The 17,958-nt window shown below is 35.2% G+C and overlaps 1 protein-coding gene across 2 annotated transcripts in view; it reads right to left on the reverse strand.

Annotated features, from left to right (window-relative positions):
* Positions 1–17,958, reverse strand: part of LOC145258178 (uncharacterized) — a 47,719-nt gene that overhangs the window by 13,346 nt on the left and 16,415 nt on the right. The window contains exon 2 of one of the 2 annotated variants that reach the window (XM_080116005.1): positions 4,629–4,729. The exons of the other annotated variant lie outside the window; for it this stretch is intronic. The gene's annotated coding sequence lies outside the window, so the exon portion shown is untranslated. The remainder of the gene's footprint in view (positions 1–4,628; positions 4,730–17,958) is intronic. 2 annotated transcript variants of the gene reach the window in all.

Consider the following 17,958-nt stretch of genomic DNA (forward strand, 5'->3'; position numbering starts at 1 on the left):
TAGAGAATTGCATCAGTAGTGATATCTTCTGGAGCAGTAGAAGGATCCTACCATTTTCCCAGCGTCCCTGGCAACAGATTTGATGTACGTGTTCCATTTCAGATCAGGAGTAAAGGTCAAACCCAGAAGCTTGTCAAAACATGGGGTCTCCCCTAGACGAAAGCTATCCATTTCAATTGATGCCAGATGGGGATCAGAGCGTTGATGATGTAAAGATAGATGCTTGGTTTTTGGATGAATTAAAAGTGATCAGCCACATCTTCCCCCATTGTACCACATGCTCAACATCAGAGGAGAGAGAATTAAAGAGAACTTTGTCATTTACAGCCTTTGATGTGTTGCCATAGATGGTCGTGTCATCAGCATAAATGTCAACGAATGATGTAAGTATGTGTTTTGGGAGATCATTGATGTAGATCAGGAAGAGAGTTGGGCCCAGGATGGACCCCTGAGGGACTTCAGCATTAATACTGAGGGCGATTTCTGCCCCCTCAACCACTACTCTTATGAGCCTATCAGAGATAAATGATTGAGAAAACATTTCCAGTTATACCGTAGCTAGAAATCTTGTGAAGTAGGCCCTTATGCCATACCTTATTGAAGGCCTTTGATATGTCAAGAGCAATTGCCCTAGAAAGGAAGGCTTTGTCGAGAGATTCACTAATTCTATGAGATATATTAGCACATCTGTTGTATATCTGGCAGAATGGAAACTATATTGCACGTCACTAAGGTTATTTCTGCTGAGGTGATTGACTACTTCTCTATTTAATATGGATTCCAGCAACTTGTTCATGTATCTAGTGTTCATAGATATGATTTTCTGGATGATCCATAGATTATAGAGCTGCAATCCAGTTTAGATAATATTATTGCTTTTGTTTTTATTGTTTTACTAGGGTTTCTTCATCTGCTCCCCATTTTGTGTGAGTCAACACATATAGTAGTTGTACAGCCTGATTGCATTTTGTCCAAAGTTCTTGATGTGTGGTATAAAAGTTAGTTTCTTATCAAACGTTATTCCAAGAAATTTGAATTCTACTACTACTGGTATTTCATAATTATCAAATTTCAAGGCTGGGTATAAGTTGTGTTGTTGGCAGAAGTGAATGCATTTCGTTATTTTTTTTATATTGTGAAGCCATTTGCTGTAGTATATTGGAGGATTTTGTTGATAGATTGTTGTAGTTGCCTTTCTATGTTGTTCATGTATTTTGAGTGATAACAGATCATAAAGTCATCAACATATAGTGAGCCATTTACCCCAGAATTGAGGCAATGTCATTAATTTTAATATTGAAGAGAGTGACTGAAAGTATACTTTATTGTAGGGTTTCCTTCAATTTGGTTTTCTGGTTCTGATAAGTTTTATCCTATTTTTACTTTGATGGTTCTTTCTGATAGGAAATTTCAGTTATAGTCAGCTAATGTACTTCCTAACTTCCGGCGTGGTTTCTACCAGAAGCGGTGACAAGGCAAATCAGTTCCATCACTTTTTTCTCTCATGCCTATATCTCCTCTGTGCATGCACTCTTTTTTATTGCATTTTTCAAATCGTTTTTTTGTTTTATTTAATAATCATTGAAATTAGTTTTACTCTTTAAAAAAAATTATTGAAAATACTTTTTGCGCTTTTTTAAAAAGAATTATTGAAAACACTTTACAATCTTTTAAACCTATTTTGGGAATATTATGTATTGGATATGTTCTTTTCAATGATGCTTGAAATTTCATTATTTTGATTTCAATAATTTTATTTTCGTACTTTCATAAACATACTTATATATAAATTAAAATAAAAAACTTTCATTTAAAAAAAAAAAAAAAAAAAAAATTATTTTCCAAAAAAATTAAAAAAAAACAATTTTTAAAAGAACTGCGCAAATAAAGAATAATCATGTTATTTTTACTTGTTTGATTTTGTTCATTTTTATTGTGTATTTTTCCATAATGTCCTTTTCTTATATTTTATTTCAATTAATCTCTTCACAATAGAAATACTGAAGAACTACAAAAGTGCAGGAACTGAATTGCCTTGTCACTGCTTCTAGTAGCAACCACGCCGGAAGGTTGGAAGTACGTTAGCTGACTATAACCGAAGTTTTGAATAAAACATTGATAGTCTGCCTCTTAGTCCAAGCTTGTGTAGATCTTTTAATATCCCATGTTATCATATGCTTTCTCTACATCAAAGACAGCAACAAGATGTTCTTTTTTATATTGGCATCTCTGATGGAGGTTTTTAATCTGATTAAGTGATTATTAGTGCTCATTTTTATGTCCTAAAACCACATTGATATTTGATTATAATTTTATTTTTTCCAAGTGCCAGAGTAGTCTGTTATTTATGATACATTCTAGTCTTTTGCATAACTAGTTAATGCTTTTGGTCTATAATTTTGTGAATTGCTGTGGTCCTTCTCCGGCTTGAGATCTGTATAATTATTGTTTGTCTTCAAGTTTTTGGTAATTTTCCAGTTGTCCAAACGTAGTTGTTCCAGGGAATTTTGTGGGAGTTGCTTAGTAAATTTGTATCGAATTTCATCAGGTCCTTCTGCTGTGTTCTGAGACGTTTCTATTGATTCATTGAGTTGTTTCATAGTGAACAGTTTGTTGTAACGTTCCATGTTTTTAGATGAAAAGTTTAGTTTTGTTATTTTTCTCTTTTGTTTTGATTTTCTGGAATTGTTGATTATTATCTGCCTTGGAGTTTTCTGTATAGGTTTTGGCAGTGGTTTGGTTTTGTCCTGTTTCAAGGTGCCTTATAGTGGCAGTTTGATGTTTTCCTGAGATTTTTCTTATTTTCAAAATTTTTGGGTTTGAGTTTATTTGCATAGTTTTTCTATCATCCTTTCTTTTATTATTCTGTGTGATTTTTGCTTTAAATTTTTTAAATTCAATTAGATTTTGAGTAGTTGGCATAGTATTGAATTTTCGCAGAGCTGCACACCGGATTGCTGCTGTTTTTTTGGCCGTCCCTATTGAACCATGGCTTGTTTCTGAATGTTTTTGTTTGTCCTTTAGGTATACATTCCATTTGCCATAGTGACAAGGGTTTCTGTAAACTGATTCTCCTGCATGTCTTGATTCTTATTTCTTATTAATCTTTTTTGCATTCTCTTTGATATTTCTCCCAATGTGCTCTTCTAAGTTTTCAGCATATGGGAGTTTCATCATTTGGGGTGATAGTTTCCAGCACAATTGGGAAGTGATCACTTCCACACGTTTTTCATGAGTCCAAGAAGGTTACTGTGTCACATAGGCTTAAGTTTATCGTTGACTTTGATCCAATGGCGGGGGTTTAAGCAAGTTAATGTTTTGTGATTTAATAAGCATAGTTTTTTGTTATTTATAATTGTTTCTAATGTTTTGTTTTTAGAGGTCAAGCTGTTTGCTGCCCCATATTGATGGTTTATGACTTGAAAGGTAAGGTTTGGGGAGTTGTTCTAGAAGATTGTTTATTTCTTGTGTATTTATAGTTTCATTTGGTGGTACGTATATAGAACAGATAGTGAAGGGTTTATGTAATGTAACTTTGGTTGCTATTGCTTGTAGGTAGGGGTATACTATGTCTGAGAACTGCTTATATACCCCCTAGATAATATCTATGATGGGATGTCGTGTCTAGACTTATTTTGATCGACTTCTGTAAAGTTTGCGCTATTTCGCTGTGTTTGGTATTTTTCGTATAAATAAAGTGAAACTAATCGAAATGAAAGCAACTCCTCGGTCTTTCTGCCAGGGACGTCCAGGAAGCAAATCAGCTTTGATCAATGCGATGAAAACCGTCATATCAGACAATTGCTAGTCATTTGGACACTCCTCCTTTTTTATGGGGAGCTGGTTTTTCCCCAACAACTTGGGAAAACAAAATCAAAAAACAGCATCGCAGCAAAAGTTAAGTGCGGGATTTCATTCCCTCTATGGCATGATGTTTCATCTCATTAAATTCATGCACCTGTGATTTAACTTTTTAAATGTTAAATTAAAATGTTTTTCATTTCTCTTCCGTCGTGGCCGAGCGGGTAAGATGCCATTTTTTCCCCCTTTCTTTTTCACCTTCACGTTAAGGCTTTGGGTTCGAGCCTACCTACCTAACAAAACTTTTTTTTCTTTTACACTGGGCAACTGTAAACTTTGATACAACGTCTAGGACCACATATGGCCGAGTGGTCCTAGACGTATCAAAGTTTACAGTTACCCAAAGGTGCTGAGTTCAATCCTGAACGAAGGCAGTGAAAAGCAACATTCAAAACAGAGAATCAGCAACTATGTCCCAGAGCCTAGGTGGAGTCCGAACACGGTACCCCCATAATAATAATAATAAAGGGTTGGGTTCGAGACTACTAACAAACTGTTCCCCAGTTCGATACAAAACACCTGATGAAGGCCGGAGGCCGAAACGTTGTGACTATAACAACCAAGATGAGGAAGTCAGTCCGACAATCTCAATAAATGAAAACACCTCATCTCAAAAATACAGACAATTACTATTCAAATATGGGTACACAAATATGTTAAAATCGGTAATTTTCCACCTTAAAATTAAGCAAAGAATGAAAAATTCCATTTAGAAATTGAAAATATAGAATTAAAATATGTTATAGGAAAAAAGTGAGAGTTCCTACCTCTGGGAATTAGACATTAAATTGATCAGACGTGGAATTCAAGTCTTCTTCCATTCTATGGAAGTTAGGAAGGGCAGATGCAGTTCATCTTGTTATACTCGCTGCAAATTGCAAATATGGCATAATCACATTAACACACCAAGTCTCATTAGATTAGTGAAGTTAAACAACACTGTACCCAGTCAATATTTAATAAGTGACCACTTGGGAATACAAGGCATTGGGTATAGCAGGACATTAACACCTCTCTGCAAGACATGCAAAAACGTAACGTTATCATCTCCCCTGACCGGGATATACATTTGACTGAGGATTGTTTATGAATTTAATATTCGCTTAACACTTTCTCCTTTCGAGGAAGCTGATTTAACTCACCTGGAGTGAATGCCACTGGCAAAGCATGGAAACTTGTAATGAAGCAAATTGAATGAAGTTATTTTTTGTCTCCAAAATGTTTTGAAATTTTTTTACTAAAACAAACAACTCAGGTTGCGTATGTTTGTTTACAAACAGCACGTGCGTTGGCAGTTAACCAGTGTCACTTGAAAAGTGGCTCCTTTGAGTGTCTCTGCTTCCGGGGTCCTTATCCACACTTTCTCCATTGATTTTTTATATAAGAGAAGAGAATCTATATGCAAAAGATTGATGGGTTTGTATATATCTATTTCGTAGCAGATTATAGTTATAGCAATTATTCATGCTAAAACAAATCAGCAATAAAGCCTTATATATATATATATATATATATATATATATATATATATATATATACATAAAATAAAAATTCTTTAAATTTAAAGCCCACAAGTCAAAGTTATGAAAAAGAGTTTTATCTGTGAATAAAAAAAGGTAAAAATATTTACAAGTAGATCATGATGAAAAATTTATAGTTTAAAGCAGTTAATGACAAACTCGAGTCAATCTGACTGATAGAGGTCCTAAGTAATTCACAATTGTATTTTTCGATCGTCCACACTGAGAATTGAACCTTCAAGTGAATATTACTTTTACAATTGATTTTTCAAGTATTCTAACCACTGCACCACAGGTCCTTGCAGACAATTCGAGTACAAATTTTAAGAACCTTAAGCCTATTTTTTATTTCTAGTTTTAAATATCACTATTTATTACTACTATATATATGTATATATACACATTTATAATTAATGGTTCTCATATTGTGTTAAATTCTATACCAGGTCTACTTAATTGGTCATCTCCCAGCACGTGTGCTGCTTCTTTGAGTTGTCTTACCGTTCCTCTCTGTAATTTTTACTTCGTCCCATAATAGTAGATGATTTCCCCTTTTCCCTCCAGATATGGTCAGCTATAATGGATTTTTCAATCTCTCCATGTACTACGGCTTTTCGATGTTTTCTAACCGTACTTTTAATAGGTGACATGTCTCACCTTTGTATGGTTTTCCAAATTTATATGTGATCTCATATGCACAGTTCTTAGTCCTGATTTTTTGTGTAGGGGACTTGACTCTCACAAGCTGTTTCCAGAAAGTTGAATCATCCAAATTCTCGAGTTCGATACGATACACCTGAAGAAGGTTTGAGGTTACATCGATCAAAACATTGTGAAAATGACACTCAAGGTGAAGTAGTCCGAGGAATCGAAATAAGAATAACCAATTCTCATCTAAAAAATTCAGAAACATTAGTTTTACTTTTGTCTTTAAATATATTGGTAAATATGATGTCAGATAGAAATAACTAGGTTTATCTCTCTGAAATTGACTACGATGCAATGAAATCATTTGAATTTTTATTTATTTGCACATTTTTGTAAACTTATAAACAAAGCAAATATTGAAATCTCTAACGAAACAGAAAACACTAAGCCAACTAAACGCCAACTCCAATACAATTTTTCAAAGGAAAACAATAAAGTCTATTTTTATTATTTCCTCCATAGTTTTCCTTTGTCTTCTATGAACTGAACCTTCTCTCTTGACTATTCCACATCTACTAACCCAAAAACGCATCCATTCTTTCAATATTACCAAACCAACAAAGTCTCCTGTGTCCGGCACACATCTCCCTATACTCTCCACATTTATTCTTCCTCTGAAGTCATCAGAACTAAGCCTCTCTTTAAGGCTCACATTACACAGCCATCATATCATTTTCATATTTTTCTCCATGCAACACATGTCCTCAACCCTCACTGGCTAGATTTCACTTCTATACATCATTACACTGCATGAGAGACGCTCAAGGGTACAAAAATAAGAATTGTCCCAGTCGTGAAGGATTTCTCCTCCACCGAAAGAGAACAAGAAATGGAAGTGCGGCATCCGAAGAACAGATGCTGCACTTTGATCCTGACCAAAAGGCCAAGAGTAGCGGTGAACCCGTGGAAAAAGAAAAGGAAAAAAAGGCAGCTGTAAACGACGAAAGGAAGAGAAAGAAAGACAGAGAAAAAAAGATAAGATCATAGCTTATGGTGAGAGAATGTGATGACGTTAAATTGGCCATGACAGCCCGTGGGTGGCGAGGATACCAATGAAATTCCGATGTACAAGGCAAACAGTCGACAAACAGCGGGGCGATAAGTGACCCTATTGAAAAGACGCGTGGCCTTTGTGGAATCGGATTCAGCTGTTTTTATGTCCTCTCAAAAATAATTAAGTTGGGCATCTCTGTTTTTACGACCTGTCAAGTTCCATTAGAGAACACCCGAATGCCAACAGAGAAAGAAAAACAGCTCCTTTTTTGGGTATAGGCCGCCTGGCGAAGATTTGACGGACAGTGATCCCTTAATTCTGATTGGCCAACGACCTGAAACGGGAAGAGACCCAGTCCACGCCCCCACAATATAAGCAGCGAGCCTTGAGAGATTGACAGTCAGAGAGTTAGAGAGAGAGCTTTGCTTCCTTGGGTCCGACGAAGATTCCCCCCATCGATTGACTCTGTCACGTAGATAATTGAGTTGTCTGTCGGAGAGAGAAGAGAAAACCTTGCAGTTAACAAGTGGCCAGTCCCTAACTAAACAGCTAGCTGCGATTGTACCCTGATTGAATACAAAGAAGTTTAAACAAAAAGAAACGCTTATTGACTTGGTCCCTTCAATTGTTTTGCATGACAAGTCTGTTTCAGGAAACCGGCCGTTGACCATTGCTGAGGAAACATCAGAATCGACAACCGGGGTCATTCCACCACTGGACGACGCGCGGGTGACGTAAGTGTCACATGCATACACATACCCGACAGACGCTTCCTTTGGTTAACAGTGATACTGTTCTGCCAATTTAATAATGGCGTCATCCACTCCTAACTCATGCAAATATACTAGTACTGACTCCACCCTGTGCTCCAATGACATCATAAATCTCCCATTAAAAATATGAGCTACTTTACTGTTTTTTTTGGTTTTTTTTGTGTGACATGCTAGCAAGCCACCTGTCGTTGCCTGGTTGTAAAATACACTTAAATATATTTTACTTCATGCAGATTTTGTATTTATTATTATAAAGCCAATTCGCTCATATTTTTATACTCAATATCGACTATACATGGCATAATCATGTTGACACACCGGTTCCTGTGAGATCACCGAAGTTAAGCAACGTTGAACCTGGTCAATACTAAAATAAGTGACCATTTGGGAATTCCCGGTGTTGTATGTGCTCTCTGCTTATCTCAGCATGGTTTCAAGTCATCCTGAACTTCACCTTGCCATTGGATCCAAGATGCAGGAGAGGTGTGGTTGGGGGATTACGCAACCCTTGCCTCACAATTTCACGTGCAGGTACCCTTACAGAGGGTATCAATTATCTTTCGAGACTGAACAGCAGCTTCCACTTCCACCTAATATTAATTTCCATACTGAAAACAACTTTTATTCACTTCTATTTCACCATAATTGTGTGTGTGTGTGTATATGTATATATATATATATATATATATATACACACATATGCACACACACTATTCAAAGAAAATCTACACTCAATTAGTAACCTAATTTACATATTAGATTAAAGAAAATCTATTTTAATAAGCTCAATGTTATTAATCCTTTTTTGTAATAGAATTGTTTTAATTTTTGTGCTTAAAGTTGATTTATTTAATTTATTTCTAATTGCATTTATTTTTAATTATTGGCTGACATAAATAAAGCTTACTTCTGTTAAAAAACAGAAGTAAGCTTTATTTATTTAAAAGATAACCCAAGATTTATGAATGCATTTCAAACTTATTTGGCAGAATCTGACTCACAACTGTTCACAGAGAGGCTCACTTAAAGAGGATTACAGAAATCTCTTTATATTTGGTTTGAATATATGCACATCAAAATTATTTTTCCTGGAGGGTATCATCAGTGATGTTATTTGTCTTAGTTCATTAAGCGGTTTCGAGTCTTTCAACATCATACCGCTCTCCCTAACCTGACCCTGCCAGAGTAGATCAGACTGGCACATCCTCCTTCTGTGGCATGCTATAAAACACTGAACTAAACTTATTCTGGCCCACTTTATATATATATATATATATATATATATATATATATATATATATAGAGAGAGAGAGAGAGAGAGAGAGAGAGAGAGAGAGACAAATATGTGCAGGTTATAATCGACAAAAGAAAAAACAATGTAGACTTTATTCCGAAACTACCAAGGTGAATTGTTGAATGTTCTTAAACTAGACTTTGACTACAGTAGGGTAATTCCATCTCAAATCATCCAGAAAAAAACATCTTTGACACCCTTACCTCTCAGATTTTTTCCAAACTTTCTCCATATGTTGATATCGTAAAAACTAGGGAATCCTGAAAATTTGAGCTTTTAACTCTAAGCAGTTCCAGAAATATAGCAATTTTGGTATTTTGCATATATCGCGTTGAGGCGCAAATTCACAAAATTATGAAATTACGTTTTGGGGCATAAATCAATTTCTAAACTAGGTAGAACCTTGAAAATTTGCATAAACAATGTTTTCCACACAAGAAATCCAAAAATCATGTTTAAAACCTCTGAAAATGGATTATTTATGAGTTATTGAACTTTTAATCTGAGATTTGGGTATTGGTCTAAGGCGACCAAAAAAACATGTGGCACTAGTGGAAATTGAATTTTTTTTGTTCCTAGACATTCTTGATAGTCTGAACTTAAATTCCTCCGAAAAAGGTGTTTGGTTCTTTCTTCGTTAGCTCACAATTGAACCTTAAAGATGGGCAGTTTTATGGGCCTCACTTCTAGACAGCAGTGTAGAAGGAGTCACTTGAATTCAACACAAACGGGAAATCCTGAATTTTATTTTGACTTCCTGTTCATTTAAGAAGTGGTATTACTGCTTTCTGGTGTTTCTTTAAGTTGGCTGAAACTATTTTGTTTGTTTTTTGTTTGATGCAAGTAGTCGGTAAAGCCAAGTAACCGGATAGCTCACAATCGAACCTCAAAAATTAGCCAGTCACAGTGGACAATCCCAAATAATAAACTGCATGTGGTGAGGATACAATGTGCTTGTGGCATTTATAAACCCCTAAAAATTCTCATGGCCCCCTGTGATTAACCCATTTTTTAGGTTTAATTGTGAACTAATGAAGAAAGAACAAAAGCCCATTTTTCTGGTAATTAATGTGGTGGGTACGGATACTAAGGAATGGTACCTATGCTGGGTGCGTACATGGTTTGGATTTTTTGGAACGATAGCACATTAAAGTAAAAAACTATCAACACAACACATCTTATGAGTGTAAGGCGACATATGCTGTCACGGTTTTATCGTAATCCTCGTCAGAAATAGTAAAGCTCCTTCCACTTGACTTTGTTTTAGGTACGTGGATGCTACAAATGATGTTTTTGAAAGGAACAGGACACAGGTCAGCACTGCAAGGCCAGTTGAAAGTTTTACGTGGACCATGGGGGTGCATGAACTGAACATCAACATCATCTTCATTGAGGTTTACTTTCTGCACCAATCAGACCCACCAGAACGAGTTGTACACACATGTATGTCAAAGGAGCAACATCCCCAATGTCAACATGAGTGGGGATGTTAAAGTCTTGAATGTCAACAAATGAATTGTCCTCACTAGAGTTTGTGTCCGATCTTGCATCCTGATTGTGGAACAAAATGATGACTACTTCTCGCCCCGGGTACTGTTTTCACATCCATAAACCTCTTCTCCATTCTATCCCTCACTTCAACCATGTCTTCCTTGTAGATTCCAAAGAACACAATGGACTTCATTTCGGCTTGGCACACTTCCAGTATTGCTTTGTAAGTTAGAATCTGGTTGTTCAAGGGTCTCTGCAAGCTTCGCTTTGCTGCATGCCATTTAACGGCACCACCAATACCATCACAAGGGGATTTCCCATGGCTGGTTGCAAAAAATATCCACTCAGCGTTGATACCGTAATCATCTTTGTGGAAGCACAGATTAAGAAAGTTTTTTAAGTTCTTATATTGGCCACCACAACCATCTGAAACATAGATTTTGTTGATACCAGTGAGATGTTGTTTAATGAAATTTGTCATCATGCTCTGTATTTTGTGAACAAAGCAAGTGTCGTATGTATTGTCGTCAGAGATAAAACATAGCGAGTGATGCTGTAGAACTCCCACTTCGTCTTTGTAGTATATTACAAGAGGGTAAAGTGTGCAGTACTCTTTGCTCCAGTGAAAACTTTGTATCTCATCCTGAATGAGAAACCGATAGTTTTCAACGAAATCCCCCAATACTATGACCTCAGTTTTTCCCAAATTTTCTTTTTTTGCTTTTTGCCTTCACATAACGTGCGCTTGGGCTTTGGTGAGGTATACGTGTCGAGTCATTTCATTAATCTTCTCCACAAGAAGCTCCTTGTAATCTCCATATGTTGTTGTAAGTGTCAATAGGGCAGCTCGATCAGTTGTCTGCCATTGGCAGTAGTGGAATTCGGATTCCATATCCAGGTGTGACAGTTCATCGTCCAGGAACTGTTCCAGAGCTGCACACCCAGGACATGATTCGCAACGATGCATCATACAGACCCTGTTATCTGTGTCACAAACTAATTTCTCAATCAAGTCTTTGTATGTGCATTTCCAGTCAATTGCATCAACAAGCAACACTGCATTTTGATGGGTGCTGCACACACAAACTGAATGGGTCCCTGATGAACCAGCGAGGACACACCACTTTGGCCTAAGAGAGCAGAACTTGGAGAAGCCAATTTTCACATTTGGATATTTTTCTTTGAATGCAGCAAACATTTCTGACAGGTTACAAAGAACCAGACGCTTTTGTTTGTGCACATTCCGTCTGACACATTTTCTTCCCTGAACTTTACGCTTGTGTGTTTTCAAGACGCCACAGCACTTAACTGTATGGCGTTCAAATGCATTACCAAATACCTGTTCATGATGGAGACAGATGGTTGTTACATTTTCCTGCTTACGTAAACCAGCACGCCACAGGTAGGTTGTTCGGGTTTCATCATCAAATTTGTCCATATTTCTCAAGCCAGTGGACCGGGTGTAATGGAGCTCATGGCATGGTGAGTCCAAAAGTTCACCAAAGCTGCATTGTCCTGCTTTTTCTGTCATTGTATTTTTGACTTGGAAAAAACAGATGAGATATAATTAAATTTTCATTTTCCAGGCATAATCATAATCATAGGACTTGTCAATGTAATGCCTTTTGAGAAGGAAGATGAAAATGTTTAGGGGACAAACCACGTCTTGTCTGTTGTTGGAACTATTCAGTAGTTTGTGCCAGTTATCTGCCAAGTCTGAGGCAAGAACATTACTCCAATATTTCAAATAGAAAACAAAATATTTCCTTGTAATTAGGACAGCTTTAAATCTTTCATTTAGGCTTTTTTTGACGACTGGTGTCCAGAATAGGAGACACAATATCGAAGAATTGGGAAGCACTTAGTTCCGTCACATTTTTAAAACAACCAGCTCATATAAGTAGTTTTATTTCTTGGACCGAGCCAATACTACTATTGCTCTCTCTTTATCTCTCTATTCTTCTTCACAAAAATACCAGTCCTGGTTTCTTATAAAAATGTTCTAATAAAAAGTATAACTCACTCTAGACATCATGATTAATATTATTTTTCCAAGGAATAAGAACTCATATCTTGATGCATTTCAATATGATCTGTAAATAATTGAAGAACAGTTTTCATTTGCATTCTTCGATCAACTATAGTCAGAGAAATGAACTTTCTGGTACATCAATTAAATTTCACTGTAAAAATTTTAAATGCACTTATCTTTTCAGTGACTGTTTTTTCTCAGTAATTTTCCAAATACTAAGTGAAAAAGGCATTTTAACCGTGATAATTTTTTTTTAATAAAAAAAGCAAAGTGAAATTATTTAAACAATAAAAAGGTTTAATAGAACAAAATACCCTTTCTTAGAACACTAAACTTTTTCTTAGAAAGCTTCCAAGAAATATCTCTAAAATGAAAGTATTGCGAATCAAGTAATCCATTTCACTTCTTTTGAAGTTTTTTTTTTAGATTTTTATAAAAATTTGTTATATTTTTTAAGTTGCTTTTTAAACAGGCTTCATTTAAAAAAGTGTACTTTTATATTATCTATTTTCTATACTATTAAACCTTTGTTTCTTTAAATAAATTGACTTTGCTCGTTTATTAAATTTTTGAAGTTGTCAATGAAAAGAAAAATTGTTCTTCAATGTTTAAAAAAAGTCAAAGTTTCACAAACTGATACACAGTAATAATTAAGTTAGAGTTTCTAAAAATAACACAAAGAGTTTTGTATTAAGAAGCCCTGATTCGTAGATATTAAATAAACATTAATTACTTTTTTAAACTAATTACCATTTATTTAATTAAAAGAAAGGAAAAAAAATAAATATACATAATTTTATTGCATATAAAACCATTTAAACTGCTTTTTAACTTCTATGGTATTATTGATCGAAATATTTTCAATTAATTTTAAAAAGTATTAGATACTTTTTAAACTAAATTCATTTTTTACAAAACGTTCTACAAAAATGCCAAAAAAATGTGAATAGGATTTTTCTTGAAAAAACATTTATTTATTTTTTTAAATAAACTCTCCAACCTTCATAAAAAAATTCAGTGGCTGTAGGATAAGAATTAAAAAAAAATCTTTCTTCAATTTATGTTCTTCACTTGAGGTAAAAATAATGCATGTATTAGTTTTTTCATTTTAAAATAATTTTAATTTATGGTGGGGCGAGTAGAAAAACAATTTCAACCCTGAGAAAAAAAAAATTAATTTTGTAATATCTAATAAATGTTTAAGTGATGAGAGAGGTCTGACAGAAAATAAAGCATGTTATATAAGAATAGTGTTGAAAATTATAGCAGGAAATAAACTCGAAATTATTGCAATAGAACATGGCCATGCTGAAGGCATTATTTCTGTTATTAAATCTGCTCTTTCAAAAGTGGTGTTAGTGCACTGATGATGAAACGTTTCATCGAGAATAGTTGGGTTTTGTGCAGATCGGGCAAATGTAAATACTGGAGAGAGGAATGGTCTTGTGACACTTAAGTTCCCCATCTCATAGACTTCTACTGCACAACACCATTGGCTTGAATTAGCCCTATTGAAGTCCCATGCACTCTTTCAATGTCAACATTAGATATGGAAGACTTACTACTTCAAGAATAAGAGAGAACTTAACTTATTGGAGACGAACTGAAAGAAAGAATTTACTTGGTAATTAGTGAAGGATACAAGTTGGGTTCCCCACCCCATGTAGACAGGGCAACGAGAGTCTTTTTTCAAGGAAAGTCCTGTTTTTGGATCAAAGAAAAAGTAAAGAATATTGGCTCTACAGTTGACATTACAATTAAAGAACTGAAGTCAAGATTTCAAAATCTGTTGGGAACAAACAAAAGTGTAAATACTGAAGATGTGGTGAAAAGCTTCATTAAGGTGCTTATGTATAATCATGACAAGAATGGAAAAGAGAACGGATTCATTTTGTAAATTATGAAATACATTATTTTTTAATGGTTCGGAAAACTTCTGGTAGTTTCAGGATGCAAAGTTGTTCATACAAAATGGAAACACATTGAATTCTTTTTTGCAAATAATTTCAGGGACAAATTTGAATATAATTAAAGATTAATTCTCTTTTATTACTGAACATATGCCTTTCCTCCCTATCCGGTTACTTGGCTTTACCTGCTACTTGCATCAAACAAAAACAAACAAAATAGTTTCAGCCAACTTAAAGAAACACCAGAAAGCAGCAATACCACTTCTTAAATGAACAGGAAGTCAAAATAAAATTCAGGATTTCCTGTTTGTGGTGAAGTCAAGTGACTCTTTCTACACTGCTGTCTGGAAGTGAGGCCCGTAAAACTGCCCATCTTTAAGGTTCAATTGTGAGCTAACGAAGAAAGAACCAAACACCTTTTTCGGAGGAATTTAAGTTCAGACAATCAAGAATGTCTAGGAACAAAAAAAATTCAATTTCCACTAGTGCCACATGTTTTTTTGGTCGCCTTAGACCAATACCCAAATCTCAGATTAAAAGTTCAATAACTCATAAATAATCCATTTTTAGAGGTTTTAAACGTGATTTTTGGATTCCTTGTGTGGAAAACATTGTTTATGCAAATTTTCAAGGTTCTACCTAGTTTAGAAATTGATTTATGCCCCAAAACGTAATTTCATAATTTTGTGAATTTGCGCCTCGACGCGATATATGTAAAATACCAAAATTGCTATATTTCTGGAACCGCTTAGAGTTAAAAGCTCAAATTTTCAGGATTCCCTAGTTTTTACGATACCAACATATGGTGAAAGTTTGGAAAAAATCTGAGAGGTAAGGGTGTCATGGTCTGGATGATTTGAGATGGAATTACCCAGTAAATATCATTGACGATTGGTATTTAACAGGTTAAACACTATTTCAATCATGTAAATTTTTAAAGCAAAATGGATTCCAATATCATGTTCAAATAACTTATTTTTATTTCAAAAAAATAAAATTTTTTAACACACTAAGTTGAAAAAGTTTCATCATTAAAATTTTATGATTACTGCATTTGCTTAAAAATCGAATTCTGTACATTATACAAAAATCTTTGTTATTTGAGGTGTGTATTTTATTTATTTAGTCTGGTTTAAAAACTGTACCAGTACCAAAATATAAATTTTAAAAGATTTCTACACTGTAGGATAACATATCGCAAATTCAAAATACAATGTTCACAGTTTATGTTTTTACAGGTTTTAAAATGGTCATATGGTTGAAGAGGTTAAAAACAGACTTGTTTCTTTGAAAAGTCAACTGAGTTTTTACAAAACCTTAATATTACATTCAAGGGCTTAACCAATTAAACTTTCAAAATTATAGTGCAAAAAAAAAAAAAGAAAAAAGTTGCATACTTTAAAGGGGTAGGGACAAAAACGAAAAAGATTGCTGGGTAACACTGGCGAAATATCCTAAGTATAACAGGTGTGTCCAAACGCAAACCAGGCAATACCAGATATGATTTCAGAAGTAAAAAAAAAAAAAAATCAACTTGAGTGCCATCAGCTAGAATTGAAACTATGTATTTCATAAGAGTTGTCCTCTCCTAGAAGGATTGCCTTTATCACGGCTTGTAGGAGTTCCTTCTAAGCAATTACCGGATTACCCATCATCTTGCAATGGCTTGTTACTGGGTTATTGTTGCGGAGGCTCAGGGAGTGGCACTTGTGTCGTACAAGAGTTTGTCACTTTAATACAATGATGTACAGATGTTACTTGGGATCTCTTTTTATCTTTTATCTGTCATTCATTTCTACTGCAAGTCCTATGGCGATGGAAGTGTAGCAATGTGTACAGACCTGACCAGTTTGAAGTACACAGTCACAAATCTGCACAGAGGTGACAGGAACCCTATCTTAACATTGTTGTTGTGCCTTCACCTGTGACTGAGCAACCCTATTAAAGGAGAGCACTGCTCACCCAGAGTCTTGAGAAAAGTGCTAGAAAAGGTGCACCAAAAATTGTCTGTCATACTGTCACTGGTTAGTCTCCTGTGGCTAACAGTGATTCATGTAAGCAGGAAGAAAACAAAAATTTATCTTCAAAAAGGTGTAAAATTCAACCTATGCTGTTGGAATGTACCTACTCTTCTTGATAAAGGGTCATCCAATCGTCCAGAGCACAGGACAGCGCTTGTCACTACAGAACTATGGAGACTTAATATAGATATTGCTGCTCTATTAGAAACCCGTCTCAGGAGAAGATCAAATGACAAAGGTATCATCAGGCTACACTCACTTCTGAATTGGTAAACCGGAGATGGTGGAGTCAGTTTTACAATTAAAAATCTTTGGTTGATACTGTGGAATATCCTTCCAGTATCTGTGATCGCATCATGAAACTTTGTGTTCCTCTCTCACACAACAAATTCACCACTATTCTTTCAGTCTATACATCAACCCTTCAAGTGAATGAAGATGACATTTTGTGTTTTTACAAGTCTCTGCGCTCTGCTGTTGCCTCAACACCAATTAATGAAAAGAAATTGTAATCTTTGGTGATTTCAATGCCGTGTTAGGAAAGACTATGAGGCCTGGAGGGCGCTTGGCTGCTATGGTATCGGTATCCTGAATGCTAATGGCCTTTAACTACTAGAGCTGTGTTCAGAATTTAATCTGTAACATTTTTTTCACCATAAACTGAAGCACAAAGCTACTTGGACACATTCACGCTCAAGGCATGGTCATCTTATTGACTTTATCATAACTCGAAAATGAAACCTTCCAGATGCATATACTGTTGGTGTCATGCACAGTGCTGAATGTGACACCGATCACAAGTTGGTGAGAGGAAAGTTTAATCTACGAATCCGTTAGAAAGTTTGTCTTAGTGGTCTGACATCCAAAAGAGTATGGTGGAAAAGCTTGATAATCTTGCATTTGATGACACATAGGTGAATTTCAAGACTCGGGTTTATTCTGCTGATGCTGAAGTTCTTGGCTTCAAAATGAATAAGAACAGGGACTGGTTTGACGACAACAATCTTGAAATTAATCAATTGCAGATGAATAAACATTTATGAACTTTTACTTCATGAAAATGATTCTAATAATACAAAGAGGTCAAAGCTACATTGCAACGTGAGCTAAGAAAAATGAAAAACCAATGATGGATGAATATAACAGAGCAGATCCAAAAGGCATTTAATACAAAGAATTCTAAGGAATTTTGTGGACTCCTGCACCAAGTATTTAGTCCTCTTACCTCTTCAATATCTACCCTGATGTCGAAATATGTTTCTATTGTCATTAAGGATCCAGAAAATATTTTGAAAAGATGGCAGGAGCACTTTACTGATGCAATTAATGGCCTACCACAATGTGGATAGTTTTC

Source organism: Euprymna scolopes, chromosome 33 (genome assembly GCF_053919585.1).
Source record: "Euprymna scolopes isolate OS-2025 chromosome 33, ASM5391958v1, whole genome shotgun sequence".
Lineage (NCBI taxonomy): Eukaryota > Metazoa > Mollusca > Cephalopoda > Sepiida > Sepiolidae > Euprymna > Euprymna scolopes.